Raw genomic sequence first — 23,276 nt, forward strand, 5'->3', positions numbered from 1 at the left:
ACAATGCAAAGCGCCTTCATAGCCAGCAGTGCGGATATCCAATTTGTTTTCACTTTATAGAACACTAAAGATATTATTGAATCTCCTCTTGCCCTGGTTGCTTATGGAATGACTTTTCATCACACACAAAGGCATAGTGGCAGCCATTTCGCTTTAATTAGCCATGTCTTTAGACACAACGTTGTCCAATGTGATTACATACTATTACAGGATATTCTTCTCTCACAAAGCCCAGCTAAGTTCAATGAAGCAAGCATTCTGTTAATTTCAATGGGAGCTCTCAGAGCAAAAACTGAAGCCAAGTTATATTGTCTATTATAAAGGGCTCTAGAATGGTTAACGAATCAGATTCCTGCACAGACTAAACATTCTTCTCAGACTATCATTTAGCATGTTCCATGGTTTGTAGCTAACTGTCCTTAAATTGTTCCATTTTTAAATGTTGGATTGCATCCCATTTTGAGATCACTCTGAGGTAGAGCAAACAATCATAACAAAATTGTGACTTTAGCAGCTTTACATTCCACTGCTTTTTTTTTATTACAATAAAGGTATTTCATTTGTGCTTTTTTTTCATGGTATTTGTAAAGTGCTTACTTTGTGCCCGACACTGTACTAAGTGCTGGGGTAGTTACAAGCTAACCAGATTGGACACAGTCCATGTTCCACATGGGGCTCACGGTCTTAAACCCCATTTTACAGATAAAGGTAAGTGAGGCACAGAGAAGTTAAACGACTTGCCCAAGGTCACACAGCAGACAAGTGGCAGAGTCAGAATTAGAGCTCAGGTCCTTCTGACTCCCAGGCCCATGATCTATCCATTAGGCCACACTGCTTTTTGGCACCTTCCTACCTTACATTTTGCTCTGCACACAGTAAGCACTCAATAAATATGACTGAATGAATGAATTTCAATGGAGTCCTGAAGGAGTGGCTGTTTGTGTTACTGAGTGACAGTTACTGCCAGTTTATCTGCGATAGACCCCCTTTGATTTAACTGTGGAAAATTTCTATTTCTACTGCCTCGATTAGGGAGTTCATTAGGAGACACAATCTTAGGAGACAGAGAAAAGGAGATTGTAATGGGCTCCCTTAATTGGTGAAGACTAGGGTATTAACAATATAAATGGGGAATAGCCTCAAGCTCCTGAAAATGTCACAAAAACATGATTTATTTTCGCCTATTAGGTACTGACAAAATCCCCTCTTTAAGAGGTTTCTGAGTACAACTTAATAATAATATTGGTATGTGTTAAGCACTCACTATGTGCCAAGCGTTGGGGTAGATAGACGATAACTAGATGAGTTAGATGGGATACAATCTCTATCCCACTTGGGGTTCAAAGTCTAAGGAGAAAGGAGAACCCCTATTTAATCCCCATTTAACAGATGAGGAAAATGAGGCACAGAGAAGTGAAATGATTTGCTCAAGCTCACACAGCAGGCACGAGGTAGAGCTGGGTTTAGAACCCAGGTTCTTCTGACTTCCAGGCCTGGGCTCTATCCACTAAAGCCATACTGCTTCTCTAATTTAAGAAAGGTAAAAAAAAAAAATTCTCCCCCTGTCCTCTATGAATTTTGTATCACTGTCTTTCTATTGGGGTTGATTTTGATTGGGGCCAATGGGGAGAGAGAGGAGCTTTCATCCTCTGGTTCCAACAAAGATTTACTCCCATGGTGGCTGCCTGAACATCTTTTACCATTAATACCATTAAAAAAAATTTTTAGAGGAGGAGTGGATTTTGATTCTTACTCTGATGCAGGAATTGACAGAATTATTGAGCATCTACAGAGTGCAGTGCACTGTACCAAGAACTTGAGATTCCACAGAAGTATAAAACACATTCTCTGCCCACAAGGAGCTTACGCTCTAATGGAGGAATAGAAACATAGAAATACTGAGTATTCATATATGATAATAATATGTGATACATGATTATAATAAATAATATGTGAGTACATGAGTGCCAGGAGTGGCTAAAAGGTTGATAAAAATCATGGTACTGATAATTAGTTGGAGAAGGCTTGCTGGGGGAGATGGGCTTCTGGTAAGTAGGTAGGTAAGTACTCAGTAAGTTGATAATTTGATTAGGAGGGTTTTGAAGGTGGGGAGGGTTGGAGTTTGATGGAGTTGGAGGGGAAAGGAAATTCCAAGATCTGGGGATAACATAAGTGAGGGTCGATGGCAGGCAAGGTGATAGTGAGGTCCAGCTAGGCAGTGGGTTTGGGAGGAGAGAAGAGTTCAAGTAGGGGGTGCACAAGCCATCCTCTTCCAGCTTAGAGCAGCCTCCTGTCTGCTTGTAAAACCGCAGAAGGAGGCCACAGCAGGTTTCTGACCACTGGATCTCTCCTCCTTCAATTGGGGTGTCAGGTGCATTATATCAGGAATCTGCCTGAGCCCTCCGATGCAGGGAATCAGCCCTTGTCATCGTACTCAGATAGAGAAACCGGGACCCAGACAAGATATAGGACTTGACCAAGGCAGCTCGGTACAGGAACAAAGAGAGAACTCAGTCCCAGTCCAGAGGGCATTGGTCCCTACCTCTCCCTGCCAAGTTAATCTAAAACAAATACCAAGCTCAGAAGAAAAAAAGCCAAGAAAACAAACTTTCCAGCCAAGTTGAGGATTTCCAACTACGAAGATAAACCACGGTTTCAATGCAAGCATGGAACGGTTTCTAAGTGGCGTATCATGCAGAAAGCCTCACTGATGTCTAGCCGGGACTGCACCTGGCTTTGCTCAGTACCTCAGTTATTCATCACCTAACACAAAACATACTTACATAGTCCCAGCCTGAGACATAATAAACGCACACTCTGTGATTCTGATGTGGTTTACTTCTAACATTGGCTTCTCACAGAACATCTGTCTGGCACGGGAACAATAACCAGGATCAAAAGATAGCACAGCCTTTCGGACACTCCTTAGCCTGTTGTGCACTCCCCTGGGGGAGGTGAAGGAAGAGGGATGCTTATCCATGGTCAGACACGTGCTTTAAATCGGGAGGAACGGCAGGCAAAAGAGCCTTTCTAACCATGAGCAATTTAATTTCAGTTTCCCCATCTGAAAAGTCTTGCCTTGTTAATAATAGTGGTCTCTGTTTAGCGCTTTCTAAGTGCCAAACAATGCACTAAACACTGGAGTAAATGAAAGACAATCAGGTGAGACAGAGTCTCAAATAGGACTCACAGTTTAAGTGAGAGGGAGAAGAGGTATCGAATCCCCATTTTTTAAAAATGGTATTTGTTAAGTGCTTACTATGTGCAAAGCACTGTTCTAAGCACTAGGATAAAAGGTGATCAGGTTGTCCCACGTGGGGCTCACAGTCTTAATCCCCATTTTATAGATGAGGTAACTGAGGCACAAAGAAGTGAAGTGACTTGCCCAAAGTCACAGAGCTAACAAGTGGAAGAGCCAGGATTAGAACCCATGACTTCTGACTCCCAAGCCCATGCTCTTTCCATTGAGCCATGCTGCTTCTCTAATTACAGATGAGGAAACAGAAACACAGAGAAGTGAAGTGACTTTCCCTAGGTCACATGGCAGGTAAGTGGATATGCTAGGATTAGAACCCAGGTCTCCTGACTCCCATGCCTACGCTCTTTCCACTAGACCATGCTGCTTCTCAGACTTCAAGGTTCCTCTCATTTTCAGAAATGAACTGTCTTCTTACAAATGTCACCATTAAAAAGTTTTTTATTTGGGAAAGTAATAGGCTGATAAGATAAAAGGGACACTCACTAATACCATCAGCAGCAAAACATGACAAGGGGCATATTACTTGAAACAATTAAAGACATCTCAGGGGCATTCATTAGGCCCTCATCTGCCTTAATGACCCAGGAATTCACTTGCCCTTTTCTCTTCCTCCAGAATCTCCAAGTAATGAAAATATTGAAGCATGTTATTGTAACTATAAAATTGCAATATAATGTTCCTTTTCTTTTTTTAATAAAGGTTGATATATCTTTCTACTTTAAAAATGGTTCATTATGCTTCTTTTCCAAGGAAGCATAAAAATGCGGTAGGACAAATTATTTGGCTTACTTTGCCAAGACAATCCTCAAAAGTGTCCCCTCCTTCGCCAGGCCTGAGCAACGCTGATCTTGGCTCTCTCTCTCTCTCTCTCTCTCTGTGTGTGTGTGTGTGTATTATTTGTTAAGTACTTAGTATATACCTCACACAAGGCTGGTGTAGCCGGTTGATTCAACACTTTTTCAAGGCCTTTAAGCACTTTTGCGGGTTCTAGTTAAGAAGGGATGGGGTGGGGGAAGCAAGTAGGAACAGACCTTCCTCTTGCCTAATCCCGTATTCTCCCAAATCCTGCCACATGCCCTTTCCCCCCATATCCCTCCATCAGTCCCTGCTCCCCTTGCCCGGCAATATCCCTCCTGGTTGCATCACTCCCCTTCTGCCCCTGGCCCATTTGGACTGCAAAGTTCTCATTATCAATCAATCAATCAATCAATCAATCAATCACATTTATTGAGTGCTTACTAAGTGCAGAGCACTGTACTAAACACTTGGTAGAGTACACTATAACAGAGTTGGTAGACAGATTCCCTTCCCACAGCGAGCTTACAGTTTTCTTGTTTTCTTCAGAGATTCTAGGACACTTTTAATTGTAAAACAAAACAAAAACCTGATAGGGATGGGAAAGGATCCTGTCCCTGAAGTGGTGCAGTATCGCTGCTGCTGCCATTTTGTTCCCTCCCCCACCCAAACTTCTCATAGACCCATGTGAATTACATGAGATGTAGTGTGGTCTAGTGGAAAGAGAGTTCCCTGACAGGTTGGAGCATTTTGCTCTAGAAAGCATTATTCAGGCAATCTTTCGAAATAACAGGAGAAACTAACATTTTTTAATGGCTATTGATTGATCCATCTTGCAGTTTGGATTACAAGGTTACCCGATCATCCGAGCAGGGGTTGACGCTGGGGAAGAGGGGAGGTGGAACTTTCCATGAAGCTCCGTAGAAGGAAGGAACTCGTGTGCGGGGAGTGGATGGGGGACGTCAATGTGCGAACTTTCCTCTGAAACCACAGTGTGTGTGGGTGAACCTGGAGCTGACCCCCTCAGCTGGGGCAGGGACACCAGTCTGGGCCACCACAGCCGGGGCTCTCCCAGCCAGTCATGAAGAACTGCTTCTGCTACCTCGGTCACTGCTACGCTCAACTCTGAGGGACGGGAGAGAGCCGCCCTGGGCTTTCCCGGCCAATTCTAGAGAGCTGTTGTTGTTACTGCTGCCGCCAGGCCGTGGGGGTGAAGGGGGAAGTATGCTCATGCACGTGGTTTCCACTGCTGGACCAGGGGACAGGGAGGCCACTCTGGCAGGGGTTGGGGCAGGGGTGGGTCTGTCTTCCCCCTCATCAGTCTGGACTCTGGAGCAGGGAACTCCTTTCTCCTCCCCTCAAAATAGAAAAGCTGTTGTCAAGGTTTCCTCAACTGTAAATTGGGGTTTCAATGCCTGTTTTCCTGTCTGCTTAGACTGGGAGCCCCATGTGGGGCAGGGACTATGTCCAACATGATTATCTTGCATCTACCCTAATGCTTAGTGCCGTGCTTGGCAAATAGAAAGCCCTTAACAAATATCACAGTTATTGTTAGTAGTAGAGCTAGGATCAAATCATGTACATTAACTGAGAACACAACTTTTTTTGGATTTGTTTAGGAATTTTTGTGGTATTTGTTAAGGGCTTACTATGCGCCAGGCACTGTAGTTAGCGCTGGGGTGGATAAAAGCAAATCGGGTTGGACACAGTCCCTGCCCTGCATGGAGCTCACAGTCTTCATCCCCATTTTACAGATGAGGGAACTGAGGCACAGAGAAGTGAAGTGACTGGCCAGACAGCAGACAAGTGTCGGAGCCAGGAATAGAGCCCATGACCTTCTGACTCCCATGCCTATGTTCTATCCACTATGCCATTACGCTTCCAGTCCGCCTCTATGGTTCCCTTGACAAATTCTCCAGAGTCAGGCTCACACAGAGTCAAGCCTATTGCATTATTTTTTAAAAAATATGTTCCCAAGAGGCATCTCTCTGTCCCTATATGCATTGCATTTGCGGTGGGGGGGAGGGGCGGGGAGAGCTGGGAAGCCTCAGGGTCAAGCCAAGGTGTCAAACCTAGAAAAAGGAGTAGTCCCAACTTCACTATTGAGCCTCAACCAGGCCAGATGCAGAAATCCTGGTTTTCCCTTTCTTCAAGCCCCAGGGACTGACCAGAAGCCAGTGAATAGAACTGAATGATCTGGCCTGCAATGGCTGGAGCTAGTCAGGGCCTGAAAAGGCTAGTCAAGGCCTGAAAAGGAGCCAGGGAGAAGGGACATAAAAGAGGGATTGAAAGAAAGAATGGAAAAAAGGAGAAGAGTGGAGTGGAGTGGAGGAATACTGGGACTAATCAAGGTGGTGGAGAGAGATGCTGGGACTGACTTTGTTGTGAAGAAGAAAGGCTGGGAGTTTCTGGATGGATAAAGAGAACAATATGAAACAGGTGAATATACTGGGTTTCAGAAAAATAAGGAGTTGGAAGATAAAAAGAGGTGCAACACAACCATCCCTGGAATGGTTCCTAACGGTCCTAAACTGTTGAAGAGATCCAAAATCTTCCCAGTACATTCCATCTGGGTCATCCGCCTCCAAGAAATTTGTGTTAGTGGAGAGAACAATGGAGCTTGGGTTGAATCCTGATTGTGCCATGGACAGTTGAGGTCCTGTATGTCTTCTACTTTGATTACACTCTCCCCAGCTCTTAGTAGAGTGCTCTGCACACAGTAGGCAATCAATAAATACTACTAATTGACCTGATAATGTATGTTTTATATCTATATAGCTATAGATATAGAAGTCCTTCATACTCAAATAAGACACTATTCACTGATGATAAAATGGGCACCTCTGTGATTGAAAAGACCATTGTAGAACCAACAATCAATTAATCAGTGCTATTTAATGAGTGCTTACTATGTGGTGGGCACTGTGCTAAGCTCTTGGGAGAGTGCAGTAGAGTAAGTAGATACCATCCCTGCCCTCAAGGAGCTTACAGTCCAACACTCCCCACACTGCACACATACAGACACACTTCTTTGTAGTGCTGTTGTGTTCATTGCTTACCAGCACCTGGTGCTGTTTTTGTTTTCATCTCAACTCACAGTCTTTTTGAAGCTTCTACTCTAAAAGAGCCACAGCTTTTTAAAATGCAGTATGCCATGCTGCTCTACCTTCAGCAGTTGACTCTCTATTTCCAGCTGTGAGGCAAAATTGTCAGAGATTTTGTTTTGCCATACAGTTACAACATTCCTTCTGTCCCCCTTATTTGAAAGTTTCCCAGTTTGAACTCATCATTCAACAGCCATTTGGGTATCCTAGTGTCATCCATTCTCCTCTTGTATCCCACTCAGTGCAGCTGTATCGAGATAAGTATAACATCGAAGCACACCTTTAATGCTAGAAGACATTTTGTTCCATGACTTTGTTGTCGGTGATTCTGTCCTGCCATTTGATATTGAATATAGCCCTTAAGAGTCCCTGATAGAATGACTCAAGGAGCCTGCTGGACATCTGTGTGGGGTCCAGGTCTCTCAGCCACAGTGTAAGTGTTCCCCACCACTACATCTCTGAGGCCTTCAGTTTGATCTGGATCCTAATATTGCATTGCTGGTACACTCGGTTTAGCAGCCTCTCAAAGGATGTGCTGGCCTTGAGTCGATTTCATACATTCTTGTTTTTTGTTGCATCCTTGGCCATTGTGCTGCCTAGGCCACAGAATTCTGTGGCATTATTTATATCTGAGTTGCGATATCGACTGTGGGTTGTGTGTACCTCTTCCTTGCTACACTGAAATACCTCACTTCCCCCATCCATAAAAGTAGGAGTTAGTGAGATGAAGGAGAATTTATGTGACAGTGCCTTGGAGAAAGACAAATGTGATAATGTGATAATGCACAGTAAATCATTCCAAGTCATTAATATGAATCTCAGGTGTTCTTTTATTAGTAATGCTGTTCATTTTAATAATATTCATCTGGCAACTGGCAAAGGTTAATGAGTTTCTGCTTCTAAAAATGAAATTTGCTCTTGGAAAATGAAAATCACCAATTACAACTAAGGTTGCTCCTGATGACAATGATAAACCCAGATGAACCAAACCTGCTTTGAGTGCTCTCCTAGTTCCTACTGATGAGAGCACCATCCAAGGCCGATACCTTGGCCAGAGAAGAGCAACGTGGCTCAGTGGAAAGAGCACGGGCTTTGAAGTCAGAGGTCATGGGTTCAAATCCCTGCTCGGCCACATGTCAGCTGTGTGACTTTGGGCAAGTCACTTAACTTCTCAGTGCCTCAGTTACCTCATCTGTAAAATGGGGATTAAGATTGTGAGCCCCACGTGGGACAACCTGATTCCCCTGTGTCTACCCCAGCGCTTAGAACAGTGCTCGGCACATAGTAAGCGCTTAACAAATACCAACATTAACATTAACATTAAGTATACCTGAGTAGAACAACTCTGCCATCTGTACTGTACAGTTCTAGCTAATGTGCATGCAGTAACTCCCATTTTTTACCTTTTGTATAAAAATCTGTGTTGTGGAGGAAGACTAAAACCTACTCAAAAGAAAATAGTCTCTTGAGATTTCTTGGCCTTGCAGGAATTAACCTAACACCCCAGAAATAGGGCATGGTGTTGGAAGCATTTTGTAAAGCCTGCCATTTGAGCTCTTGTGGACCAGGAAGGCTGCGAACTGGCTCCTAACACGTTTCCTCAGTGGCCTGGGAGTGTATCCGATTGGCCGCAGCTGCCCAGGGGGCTTCGGGCTCCGTATCCCCCTTTGTCCAGCCTCCAGTCTGTCAAGACAGTGGAGATGGCCTTGAAATCATCCAGAGCAGCTGCTGGATGGGAATCTGAGGGGAAGGGGAAAGTCTGATGTACAGTCTGTTCATCAGGCAGATGTGCTGTGACCTCAGGGTTTCTGGTTGGCCTCCCAATCCAGTGAGAGGGCTAATGGAATTTAGCTCCGCTAGTGGTCACTGGGGGTGCCCAGCCCAAGGAGGTGCTGTGATCGGGGGGAAGGGAGGTACCGAGTAAGAGAGCCCTGTTCTGAGCAGATTTAGGGTACAGTTAACATTTTCAGGAAAAGTATCTTCAAAATTGTCCCTTCCCTATGCAGACATCTCCACTGATTAAAAAAAATGCCCCTTAATCCCAGAGAATGTTGGGATAAAGGGGAGAAGAGTTTTTGCAAAAGATAATGTCACCTTTCCTGGTCGTGGCCCGTACCATAGATGCATTCTACCTACATCACATATATAGCTACTCTCTGACCCCATCCAGTAAAAAAGTAACAGATGGTAAATGGGCTATTTTAATCTAAAATCTGGGCAAGCAGAGATGCCATCTGAGTTGGATGATTCTGTAGGGAACATTTTTGATGTAATCCCACTTTAAGGGAACTGCTAATTACTTCTAACACACAAGGTCTACAGATTGTACTCTAGTGCTCACAACTTCCCAGACCCTGAATGGAGCAGGCTCTGAATGGCCAGGTCAATCTCTGAGCAATATAAAGACACCTGTAAGGAATAACTGTAAATTTATAGAAGGGGGAAAAGGGAAAGCAATCTATTAAACTATTATGTTGAGCAAGATAAATTGGCATTTTAACCTAGGGAAAAATACGAGTACTGAATGAGAAACTGTCCCTCATCACCAATCCAGTCAATCAATCCATCAATGGAATTAAGTACTTACCATATGAAGAACACTGTATTAAGTGCTCGGAAGAGTACAATACAGTGGAGTTGATTGACACAATCCCTGCCCTTGAGGATCTTATAATCACATCTTCCCTTCTTATTCCTCTTCTCCAGCAGTAGTTGGGGCAGCATTAATTGACTGCCTACTAGGTGCAGTGCACTGCATTAGCCCTTTGGGAAATGGAGAATAAAAAAGCAGTCAGTCAGTCAGTTAATTGTATTTATTGAGTGCTTATTGTGTGCGGAGTACTGCACTATGCACTTGGGAGAATACAATATTATGATAGACATATTCCCTGCCCACAGTGAGTTTACAGTCTAGAGGGGGAGACAGACAATAACATAAGTAAATCAATTACAGATATGCACATAAGTGCTGTGGGGCTGGGAGGGGAGATTAATAAGGGGAGATGACTGAACTCTCCTTTCCTCTTCTCCCACTCTCTTCTGTGTTGCCCCATTTATTTTGTTAATGAGATGTACATCACCTTGATTCTATTTATTTGCTATTGTTTTAATGAGATGTTCATCCCCTTGATTCTATTTATTGCTATTGTTCTTGTCTGTCTGTCTCCCCCCGATTAGACTGTAAGCCTGTCAAAGGGCAGGGGCTGTCTCTATCTGTTACCGATTTGTACATTCCAAGCGCTTAGTACAGTGCTCTGCACATAGTAAGCACTCAATAAATACTATTGAATGAAAGAATGCCCTGACTTGCTCCCTTTATTCATCCCCCACCACCCCCCAGCCCCACAGCACTTATGTACCTGTCATTTATTTATTTATATTGTCTGTCTCCCCCTCTTGACTGTAAGCTCATTGTGGCAGGAAATGTGTCAGTTTACAGTTCTATTGATAAACCCCCTAAATTCAATGGTATTGAGAATGGGCTTTTAAATCCTTTACAATTACAACTTCTTCAGTAGACTGCTATTTTTTTTTAATCTGTGATGTTTTGGATGACACATGACAAGTAAGTCTAAAGACGTTTTGGAGAGTCAGAAGCTGGGAGCTTGTTTAAAAGAGCAGTAGCATATTTGGTTATGCATTAACATAGTAGTGAAAAATCAACAGAGAGTGGCAGAAGGTTCTCAAATATGTGCCAGCTGTTAGGACCTACTGACTCGTGTTTACTGTTGTTCTTCCAGATGGTCTTTTCAGATCCCTTGGGGTTACTTATTCATTACACCTAATGCTTTTGTAAATACAGTTTGACTCTTTAAGTGAAAACACAAGAAATAATAAAGAAGTGGTTGGACAGAAAGAAAAATAGACTGAAAATGATAAGACAAAAAGATTTTTCCTTAATGTTCGCTCCTCTGCTCCGCTAACATCAACCTGCTCACTGTACCTCACTTTCATCTGTCTTCCTGTTGACTCTTCATCCATATCCTCCCTCTGGCCTGGAACTCCCTCCCCCTCCATATCTGACAGACCATCACATTCCCCACCTTCAGAACCCTCCTGCAACAGGCCTTCCCTGACTAAGCCTTCATTTCCCCTATTCACCCTCCCTTCTGCATCACTTGTGCACTTGAATATCCACCCTTTAAGCACTTGATATTCACCCTCCCCATCCAGACCCACAGCACTTATGTACATATCCTCACACTCCTCTGCTTTCCCTATCTGCAATTTATTTTGATTTTTTCTCCCCCACTAGACTGTAAGCTCCTTGTGGACAGACATCAGGTCTATCAACTTTATTGTATTGTACTCACCCAAGCACTTAGTATGGTGTTCTCCGCACAATATCTCCATACAATAAACATTCAATAGATACCATTGATTGATTGATTGATGTTCAGGTAGAAATATGGGGGATGGGAGAGAGGGTGGAAGAGAGAAAATCTGATATATAATATCTATATATAATGTATTTATAGATTCGAATGTATGTGAGAAAGACCCCACACCACTCATATATTCTAGCTGACTCCTGCTGGATTTGTTTTCTTCTTAGATCATCTGTCTTGTTTTCAAAAAAGACAAAGAAAGTCCCTTTTAAGTGGAATTTCACTGGGAAGAGCAAAGTGACCTTAGAACACAAATAAAGTTGAACTAATGACTTGACTAGTGCTTTTTGTGTTGTAGAATGGCTAATGATTGAGTTGGTCCACACCATCATTTATAATGTAACTCATTACATAACATTACAGCCTCTTGTAAAAATCAGGGACAACACTCAAATACAGTAAAATATGTCCAGGGGTGAGTGATCAGATTCAGACATAGTTGCTGAACAAGAGTGAGTAACGCTTGGGAAAATATGAGTTTAAATAGGTAAAACAATATAACAGAGGGGAGGAGGAATCCAATTCCCAAATAAGTTTCTTCAACTGGTGTATTTGCTAATTCTTTTATTCGAAACTCCTGCAACAACCAGAGACATTTCATGTAGCAGCTAAATTGTACCTTGTAAGGCATCCTCATGCAAAATGAGGGAAGATTGGGTAATCACTGTTTTGTGGGGTAACATCTTTTTCCTCCAGTTCTTTAAGCTCACAAGTAGATGGGCAGGTGAGTTAAAAGCTGACCCAGGTAATGCAATACTTTCATGACCCAGTTAGAAATGCTTTAAAATGGACCACTTCTTAATATCAGTTGACTGGAGACTAATCCATTGCTAACTGCAAGCTGAACTTCAATCATTTTTTAATTTCTGCAAATCCAACTGATTTCAACTTAGTCTTAAATCCACTCTTCCATTGCAGTTGGTAACCCTGGGGGTTGAAGATCCAGCTATCCTTAGTCATCCAGATTGGCAACTTCCTCTACATAAGCTGGACCAAGGATTCTGTGAGGGAAAATGAATCAATGTTCAGCCACTACGTCCATTCGGTTTCCCGCTCGCCATACTCTCAGACTCTCTTTTTGTCCTTTGTTTCCGGAGGGGGAAAAAGAAAAGAAAACGGCCATCCAATCGTTTCTTCTCTGAAAGGTTTTTGGAGATCTCGGAATCAATCTATCAATCAAGCAATCAATCGTATTTGTTGATTGCTTACTGGGAGGGGATCACTGTACTAAGAGCTTGGGAGAGCACCACAGAAATGGTAGACACTTTCCCTGCCCACAGGGAGCATACAGTCTAGAGGGGAAGACAGACTTTAATATGAATAAATGAATTATGGATTCATACATCAGTGTTGTGGGGTTGAGGGTAGGGTCTATAAAAGGGGTGAATCCAAGTGTGAGGGTGACCCAGGAGGGAGTTGGGAATAGAGGAAATGAGCCAAATGTGGTCATGCATTGCATGCCCACTTGCTTTAAGTCTGAAGATTTTGTTGGAGGGCCAATATCCGAATGTGCCCATTTGCCCAGGAGCAAGGTTGGACCACTCCAGAGATCATCTGGGCAATAGTCCAAGAGTCCATTTGGTAAAATGAACGTTCTGCACTTTCCGAGTAGAGGAGGGAAGAATGAGGGGTAGCAGTATTGCTAGCTTGTTTCTCTCCTCCACCCTCTGGATGTGATACACAGGATGTCATCAATCCCCAGAAGCTCTGCCCAGTTCGTCCTAGGCAGGGGGATGCCTGGCCTGCTGGTTGGAGAGAGACCCAATCTGCCTGGACTTAAAATAAAGCAATCTTTTTTTAAGTAGCATTTATTAAGCACTTGCTATGTGGCAGGCACTGTACTCAGCACTGGGGTAGGTCCAAGATAATCAAGTTGGATTCATTCGGGGCTCACAGTAGGAGGGAGTAGAATTTAATCCCCATTTTACAGATGAGGTAATTGAGGCACAGAGAAGTTAAATGACTTCCCCAAGATCACACAGCAGGCTAATGGCAGAGTAGGGATTAAATAGAGCCCAGATCCTCTTACTTCCAGGCCCATGCTTTTTCCACTAGGCCACGCTGCTTTTTGTGGTCCAGTCAGCTGGCCAATATGAAGTGCAATAAATTCTGCCTTCATTTTTATTTTTATTTTGGTAGGCTTACATAGGAAATTGGATTTGTAAAAGAACCCTGAGGGTTTCATATGAGGATACTTGCTAAAACATGGGAAGGGGTGGGCATTGATAAACATAAGAGGGCCAGGCAAACATTTTGGTGGGCCCATGGGGTTTTTTTTACCTTGTCTATGAGACTTGCATCGATGTTGGTTATCAATACAACTTACTATGTTATGCTCTCTCTCCCCACTACATCTCAGCTTGCCCTCTTCATTCCTCTCAAGCCACCGCACCACATCCTTGTCTCTCTGGCCTCCAACCTTTTGTTCCTGCCCTCCTTCTTGCCTGCAACTCCTTCCCCCTTCAAATCTGCCAGATCACTGCTCTCCCTATCTGTGAAACCCTCCTGAAATCACATCTCATGAGAAGCAGTGTGGCTCAGTGGCAAGAGCCCGGGCTTGGGAGTCAGAGGTCATGGGTTCGAATCCTGACTCTGCCACTTGTCAGCTGGGTGACTGTGGGCAAGTCACTTAACTTCTCTGTGCCTCAGTTACCTCATCTGTAAAATGGGGATTAAGACTGTGAGCCCCACGTGGGACAACCTGATTACCCTGTATCTACCCCAGTGCTTAGAACAGTGCTCTGCACAGAGTAAGCGCTTAATAAATACCAACATTATCATTATCTCTTCCAGGAAGCCTTCAATCGGTCAATCAGTTGTATTGATTGAGCACTACCTGAGTGCAGAGCAGTGTACTAAGCACTTGTTTAGAAACTAACTTCCCCAGTTAATATCCCTTTTCCCAGGAATATCCTCCCAACTACCACTTTTTACGGTATTTTTATAGTATCAGAATTCGTGCACCAACTATGCAATGTCTGTACCCAATTCCATCCAGAGCACCTATGCACACAGAGACTGACACACCCTACTGTTTAAGCATTACCTTATACATAGAAATCCATGTTCTCCTTCTACTCCTATCTGCAAATTATTTCTGTGTGTCTCCGCCACCAGACCCTAAACTCTTTGAGGGCAGGGATTGTGTTGACTGCTATCTTGTAAGCTTCCAAGTACTTAGTTCATTCATTCATTCAATAGTATTTATTGAGCACTTACTATGTGCAGAGGACTGTACTAAGCACTTGGAATGTACAATTTGGCAACAGATAGAGACAATTCATTCATTCAATAGTATTTATTGAGCGCTTACTATGTGCAGAGCACTGTACTAAGCGCTTGGGATGAACAAGTCGGCAACAGATAGAGACAGTCCCTGCCGTTTGACGGGCTTACAGTCTAATCGGGGGAGACGGACAGACAAGAACAATGGCACTAAACAGCGTCAAGGGGAAGAACATCTCGTAAAAACAATGGCAACTAAATAGAATCAAGGCGATGTACAATTCATTAACAAAATAAATAGGGTAACGAAAATATATACAGGTGAGCGGACGAGTACAGTGCTGTGGGGATGGGAAGGGAGAGGTGGAGGAGCAGAGGGAAAAGGGGAAAATGAGGCTTTAGCTGCGGAGAGGTAAAGGGGGGATGGCAGAGGGAGTAGAGGGGGAAGAGGAGCTCAGTCTGGGAAGGCCTCTTGGAGGAGGTGATTTTTAAGTAAGGTTTTGAAGAGGGAAAGAGAATCAGTTTGGCGGAGGTGAGGAGGGAGGGCGTTCCAGGACCGCGGGAGGACGTGACCCAGGGGTCGACGGCGGGATAGGCGAGACCGAGGGACGGCGAGGAGGTGGGCGGCAGAGGAGCGGAGCGTGCGGGGTGGGCGGTAGAAAGAGAGAAGGGAGGAGAGGTAGGAAGGGGCAAGGTGATGGAGAGCCTTGAAGCCTAGAGTGAGGAGTTTTTGTTTGGAGCGGAGGTCGATAGGCAACCACTGGAGTTGTTTAAGAAGGGGAGTGACATGCCCAGATCGTTTCTGCAGGAAGATGAGCCGGGCAGCGGAGTGAAGAATAGACCGGAGCGGGGCGAGAGAGGAGGAAGGGAGGTCAGAGAGAAGGCCGACACAGTAGTCTAGCCGGGATATAACGAGAGCCCGTAATAGTAAGGTAGCCGTTTGGGTGGAGAGGAAAGGGCGGATCTTGGCGATATTGTAGAGGTGAAACCGGCAGGTCTTGGTAATGGATAGGATGTGTGGGGTGAACGAGAGGGACGAGTCAAGGATGACACCGAGATTGCGGGCCTGCGGGACGGGAAGGATGGTCGTGCCATCCACGGTGATGGAGAAGTCTGGGAGCGGACCGGGCTTGGGAGGGAAGATGAGGAGCTCAGTCTTGCTCATGTTGAGTTTTAGGTGGCGGGCCGACATCCAGGTGGAGACGTCCCGGAGGCAGGAGGAGATGCGAGCCTGAAGGGAGGGGGAGAGGACAGGGGCGGAGATGTAGATCTGCGTGTCATCTGCGTAGAGATGGTAGTCAAAGCCGTGAGAGCGGATGAGTTCACCGAGGGAGTGAGTGTAAATGGAGAACAGAAGAGGGCCAAGAACTGACCCTTGAGGAACTCCAACAGTTAAAGGATGGGAGGGGGAGGAGGCTCCAGCGTAGGAGACCGAGAATGATCGGCCAGAGAGGTAAGAGGAGAACCAGGAGAGGACAGAGTCCGTGAAGCCAAGGTGAGATAAGGTATGGAGGAGGAAGGGATGGTCTACAGTGTCAAAGGCAGCAGAGAGGTCAAGGAGGATCAGAATGGAGTAGGAGCCATTGGATTTGGCAAGAAGGAGGTCATGGGTGACCTTAGAGAGAGCAGTCTCGGTAGAGTGGAGGGGACGGAAGCCAGATTGGAGGGGGTCTAGGAGAGAATGGGAGTTAAGGAATTCTAGGCATCGATTGTAGACGACTCGTTCTAAGATTTTGGAAAGGAAGGGTAGTAGGGAGATAGGACGATAACTGGAGGGGGAAGTGGGGTCAAGAGCGGGTTTTTTTAGGATGGGGGAGACGTGGGCATGTTTGAAGGCAGAGGGGAAGGAGCCCTTGGAGATTGAGTGGTTAAAAATAGAAGTTAAGGAAGGGAGGAGGGCAGGGGCGATGGTTTTAAGAAGGTGAGAGGGAATGGGGTCCGAGGCGCAGGTGGAGGGGGTGGCACTTGCGAGGAGGGAGGAGATCTCCTCTGAGGATACTGCAGGGAAGGATGGGAAAGTAGGGGAGGGGGTTGTTGGGGGGGAGGGGAGAGGCGGAGGGGTGACTTTGGGGAGCTCAGACCTGATCGTGTTGATTTTCGTGAGGAAATAGGTGGCCAGATCATTAGGGGTGAGAGATGGGGGAGGGGGAGGAACAGGGGAGGACAATCCCTGCCAATAATGGGCTCACAGTCTAAACGGGGGAGAACAGAGTTATAGACACAGTAAATTCTATCCATTGATGTTGTTCTTTTAAAGCTTGGCAAATCTTTATGCAAATCAGTATCTTTTAGGATTTAGTGTTGTAAACTAAAGTCCCTGTAGGGATTTGAATTACATGGGATTCTCATGGGATCTCAGATTTGATGAGGTTGTTTGGTGAGTATTGTGCAAAAGAGTGAGCAATATGGCTATGTTGCTAGGAGGAGGAGCTGAATATATTTTTGCTAATTGATCGATATTTGTTATTTACGATATGACCTGGAGATCTAGACCAGTGTCTCAAATGTGACCACAAAAGGATATCTCTGCAGCTGCAGGGAGACCCAGACAGACAGATACAGAGAGATGAGTACAGATACACATACAGGTACTGTACAGATACAGTCAAGTGCTTCGAACAGTGCTCTGCACTCAGTAAGTGCTTAATAAATACAATTGAATGAATGTAGAGGGAGAGAGATAGAGGCAGAGAAAGATAGATGAGAGACACCAAGAGGCGTAACCCAACCATGGGGAGTATATTTCAAAATACCATGAACATGGTATTTAACAAGTGTGTTTGTTAAGTGTTTACTATGTGCCAAGCACTGTGTTAAGCACTGGGCTAGATACAAGACAATCAGGTTGGACACAGTCCCCGTCCCACATGAGACTCACAGTCTAAGTAGGAGAGAGGCTAAGTAAGGGGGGTTTTGCTAATTTTTCATCATTTGCCCTATTTTGAGAATGGACAGCTACCTTAGTGATGCAGAATCATTCTATTTTCTTTTAGAACTGCTGGTCAAAAAATCTCTTCAATCAATCACATTTAGTGAGCTCTTATGCTGTGCAGAGCCCTGTACTAGGTGCTTTGGAGAGTATATACAATACAGCAGAGTTGTAGACACATTCCCTGCTCACAAAGAGCCTAGAGTCTAAGGGGGGAGATAGACATTAAAATCAATTATAGATGTGTACATAAGCGCTGTGAGGCTGAGGGTGGGGTGAATGAAGGGTATAAATCCAAATGCAAGGACAACGCAGATGGGAAAGGAAGTAGGGGAAATGAGGGCTTAGTTGGGTAGACCTCTTAGAGGAGATATGATTTTAATAAAGATTTGAAAGTGAAGAGAGTGATGGTCTATCAGATATGAAGGGGCAGGGAGTTCCAGGCTAGAGGCAGGACATGGGCAATAAAATCTGTAGCATTTGCTAAGCATTTACTCTGCCCCAAGCACTCTACTAAGCACTTGGTTAGATAAAGAGTAATCAGATTGGACACCATCCCTGTCCCACACTGGTCTTACAGCCTAAGGGGAAGAGTAAACCTGTATTGAATCCCCATTTTACAGATGAAGGAAACTGAGGTCCCTGCCACTTGCCCAAAGTCACACAGCAGGCAAGTGGCAGGGCCGAGATTAGAACCCACAGTTGTCCCCCCTCTACCACTTTGAATTTGGACTTAGCCTCTGTCCTTGTACCACTTGATTGACTTGCTTTACCTCTGGGTAGTGAAATGCATCATCACGGCCTGGCTTCAACTCCATCTCCTGTGATGTAGGGATTGCAATTCAGTGCTTCTTCCCAAATGCATCTGAAAATCCATTCCTGTGAGTAAAACCACTTTGCGATCCATGGTCGGGAGGGGTGACACACAGGAAATGGATTATTCTGTTGGGTATTGCTACTGTTATTACAGCTACTAAGAATTCATTTTTATAGTGAATGAAAAAAGTTTCCTTTCGGTGCATAGTCAGGGTAGCAAGGCAGCTTTCTTCCATGGGAGGCCATTCTTGCCTCCTAGCATGAATCACAGACAGATATTACTCAATCCACAACCCTCCCGTGATGAAAGACATCACCGGATTTCCCATCTTGGGTGTGGATGGGAAAACTAACCGGCAGTGGACGAGCATAATAAATAGGGTTGCCAATTCCTGGTGCCAGGATGATAATTCGTAATAATAATAAGAGCAAAATGACGAATGATCACGGTGTCCTGGGATCTGTTTCTCTTCCTTCAGGACAGGGTGGAGAGGCATGACAGGTGTCTTGGTTGCTGTTTGCCCCATTAGCCATCTCAGGGCCAGATGGCAGTAGGAAAGGTTTCTTATGAACAAGAAAAATTTTACCATGAGAAAGGGTGGAATATCCTCTGGAGGTCTTTCAGAACAGGATACTGGCATCTGGAGCAGGTTTAAGCCTATGGATGGCTAGAAGAAGGAGGGACTAACTAAACGATCCTTGCAGACTGAAGCCTATGACTCTAGGAACTATGTTAATGAAATAAAGGGACTTGACTGCCCTCAATCAATCAATTGATGGCATTCACTGAGCACTTAAGTAAAGAGCACTGTACTAAGCACTTGGGAGAGTATAATAAAGTAATCCCTGCCCTCAAGGAGTTTATAATCTAGCAAGGGGAAAAAGGCATTAAAATAAATTGCAGATAGGGGAAGCAACAGACTATGAGGGTGTTTACATAAGTGCTTTGGGGGTGGGGGAGTGGAATGAGTACTTAAGTGATTAGTGGGTAAGGATTCAAGTACATAGGTGACACAGAAAGGAGGGAAAAATAGGTTGGAAAATTTGGCTCCACCCAAGGAATCCAGAATGCTTTGCAAATGTTAGCTCACTAGCCCTTACCAGATCCAGTGAGCAAGGGAGAGGGTTTATAACAAATAATGACAATGATTAGAATAAGAATAATAAGAATAACAATAATTGTGGCATTTATTAAGGATTTACTATGTGCCAAGCACTGTTCTAAGCTATAATAATAATAATGATGATGGCATTTGTTAAGCGCTTACTACGTGCAAAGCACTGGGGAGGACACAAGGTGATCAGGTTGTCCCATGTGAGGCTCACAGTCTTAATGCCCATTTTACAGATGAGGTAACTGAAGTACAGAGAAGTAAAGTGGCTTGCCCCAAATCACACAGCTGACAAGTGGTGGAGCGGGGATTTGAACCCATGACCTCTGACTCCCCAGCCCATGCTCTTTCCACTGAGCCATGCTGCTTCTCTGAGGTAGGTACAAGGTTATCAGGTTGTCCCATGTGAGGCTCACAGTCTTAATGCCCATTTTACAGATGAGGTAACTGAGGCACAGAGAAGAGAAGTGGCTTGCCCAAAGTCACACAACTGACAAATGGAGGAGCCAGGATTAGAACTCATGACCTCTGCCTCCCAAGCCCACGCTCTTGCCACTGAGCCACGCTGCTTCCCCTATATAAACACTGGGGTAGATATAAGATAATCAGGTTGGACCCAGTCCCTGGTCCACTGGGCGCTCAGAGTCCAAGTAGGAAGGAGAACAAGTATTGAATTCCCATTTTGCAGATGAAGGTAAAGAGAGGCTAGCAGAGCACTGGTCTAGGAGTTGGAGGACCTGAGTTCTAATCCCAGCTCTGCCATGTCTCTGCTTTGTGACCCTTAAATTCTCTGTGCCTCAGTTATCTCATCTGTAAAATGGGGATTAAGACTGTGAGCCCTTTGTGGGACAGGGGCTGGCTCCAATCTTCTTATCTCGAATCTACCTCAGCACTTAATACAGTGCAGAAGCAGCAGGATGGAGTGGATAAAGCATGGGCCTGGGAGTCAGAAGTTCATGGGTTCTAATCCCGGCTCTGCCACTTTCCTGCTGTGTGACCTTGGGCAAGTCACATTACTTCTCTGTGCCTCAGTTACCTCATCTGTAAAATGGGGATTGAGACCATGAGCCCCACATGGGCCGGGGACTGTGTCCAACCCACTTTCCTTGTATCTTCCCCAGCACTTAGTACATTGCCTGGCACATTGTAAGCACTTATCAAATACCATTATTATTATTATTATTGTTACAGTGCCTGGTACACAGTAAGTACTTAACAAATACCATTTAAAAAAATGAGAGAAATGGAGTGGAACTGCTTGAGGGAGAATTCAAGGCTCCAGGGAAGTGGGGAAGAGATGAAAGTAACTTGGGGGATGCAATAATTTGCATCCCAGATCTTGCCCTGCCTATCAATTCCCTCAGATCTGACCTAAGCCTCTGTGACGCCACCTCCCCCTCAACCCACCCAAGTGTTCTAGTTTCTTCAGGTCTCCCCCAGCCCGAGCCCCTCTGGGGAATCCTGGCATCAGCTTTTCCAGCTAATTGATGATTAGCATTTGGCGTTTTCCCTAGTTCCCCTTTTAACCCCTATTCCCATGACCCCATCCCCACCCCTTGCAGGCTAATCAGGAGGCATGCTTGAGGACCCTGGGTTCTGTTGATTATATTCTCAGTGGTATTTACTGAACACCATTATTCTTGAGGCTATTTATTAAGCCTTGAAGGAATGTCCTTTATTTACTTATTAGGAGGTTACCACCTCAAGAAGTTAAGGGCTGTGATCCACACAGCTGGTTTCTGGGGGCAACCTCCCACACACTTGAGAAGTATTGGCTCTAACAGGAATTGTGGGATGGAATTTCCAAAGCTTCTCGCTGGGGCTTATAAACTATACTGAAGGATTGCTAGTTAGAAAGTTGATTAAAAACCCTAGACAAATAACAACTTAATCTAATAAAGATCTAAGTCTGTTCTGAAATAGTAAATATGGGGATTCCTGCGGGTATTTCAGAGCTCTTGTACTACAGAGATTCATTTGTTCATTCAAGGCACGTTGAATAAGAGAGGGGAACTTGCTTGCTAGATCTGCGTAACAATTCGGAAGAAAGGAAAAAGGCCTGTGTTTTAGGTTGTTTTTTTTTAAGCAGCCTTTACAAAATAATGACTTCGGTGCCCATGGCGGAGCTGGACAGTGCAAGGGAAGCAAAGGGCGGAGTGATTATCCTGCTGCTTTGCTGCACACAGACAGCTCAACCAGATCATTCAGGGTCCAAGAGTCCAATTTAGGTCTTTAATTTTTCATTAGGGCTGTCTGCATGGACCAAATCAAGTGGATAATTAATCGATCCTCTGCTTCACTTGCTCCATGCAGACCTAGCCATCATTTAAATTACCATATGTGTGTGTGTGTGTGTGTGTGTGTGCAAATTATCTACGGAACCCCTCATCATGAGATCATTTATATATGTCTGTAGAGAGAGCGAAATAAAGAGAAGCATAACTATCTATCTGTGTATATTCATGTATATAGTTGTCCTTCATATTCAAAACCAGTATGGATGATGAAATGCACCTATGAGCCCCTGTGTGAATGATAATGACAATGCAAGACCCCCAGTTCCAGCCCCATTGTGCACACAAAAAGGCTGGCCCTTGTGTTGTTGTGCTTAACGTTGGTAGTGCCTGGAGGTCCTTATTCTTTTACCACCTCTCTTCCTTAGGGCCTTTCCTTTCCTGCTAGCAGTATGCTAGCAGTAGAAGTCTGTACTGGACTCCCAGTCAAACCCAGGCTTCAGACCAAGAACTTACTTGAAGGAATTGATGGTAGTGTTAGTGGCTTATCCATTGTCATACCCACTCTCTCATTCTTGGCAGGCTGCTTCTCAGGACCCATTTATGCTCCACGTGACCATAGCATAGGGATAATGCTGTGCCAGAGTACCTTAGCCAAGAAGCTGGTTGCCTTGGTAGTCACTACAATCTTTGCTGCCCATATTAGCCAACTATTTTTCAAGATTTCTGCTGGGCCTGTCCACTAATAATAATAATAATGATAATAATAATAATAGTGCTCATTAAGTGCTTACTATGCGCCAAGCATATTAAGATCTGGGGGAGATGCAAGATAATCTGATCTCACATGGGGCTGACAGTCTAAGTAGGAGGGAGAACAGTTATTGGATCCCCATTTTGCAGATGAGGGAACTGAGGCACAGTTATATCAAGACAGACTATGACAGATGACTTTGATGTGGCCATAAAGGGAAAGAGAGGGGTAAGAGATGAACACACATACAGTAAACAAACAAACAAAAAGTAGTTTTCCATACACCAGGATGGAGTAAATGAGTTAAAAACTGGTGCTCCTTGAAGAGCTGAGACCAATATTTTAATAAAATATGAAAACCAGCCACGCATAATGCTCTATAGACTCCCTGCAGTGAAGATGATTTCCCTTGGAGCCTGGAAGCTGAGGAAATCCTAGTGTCTCGGGCATCCATCCGAAAACCTGGGGGAGTTGAGATAGGTAGTTCTCAGCTCAGAAACTGCCCCACTGGTCTCTCTCTTAGATTTTATGTCTAAGGTGCAATTTACGTGAGGTAGATTTTCCAAAGTGGATGAAATTTGTCAGCATGGTCAGCCTGCTCTGTAATAAGTTCCTGTTGCCCTGTGTTTTTTTTTTTCAGTTCATGCCCCCATCCATGAG

This window comes from Ornithorhynchus anatinus, chromosome X5, assembly GCF_004115215.2.
Source record: "Ornithorhynchus anatinus isolate Pmale09 chromosome X5, mOrnAna1.pri.v4, whole genome shotgun sequence".
NCBI classification, from domain to species: domain Eukaryota; kingdom Metazoa; phylum Chordata; class Mammalia; order Monotremata; family Ornithorhynchidae; genus Ornithorhynchus; species Ornithorhynchus anatinus.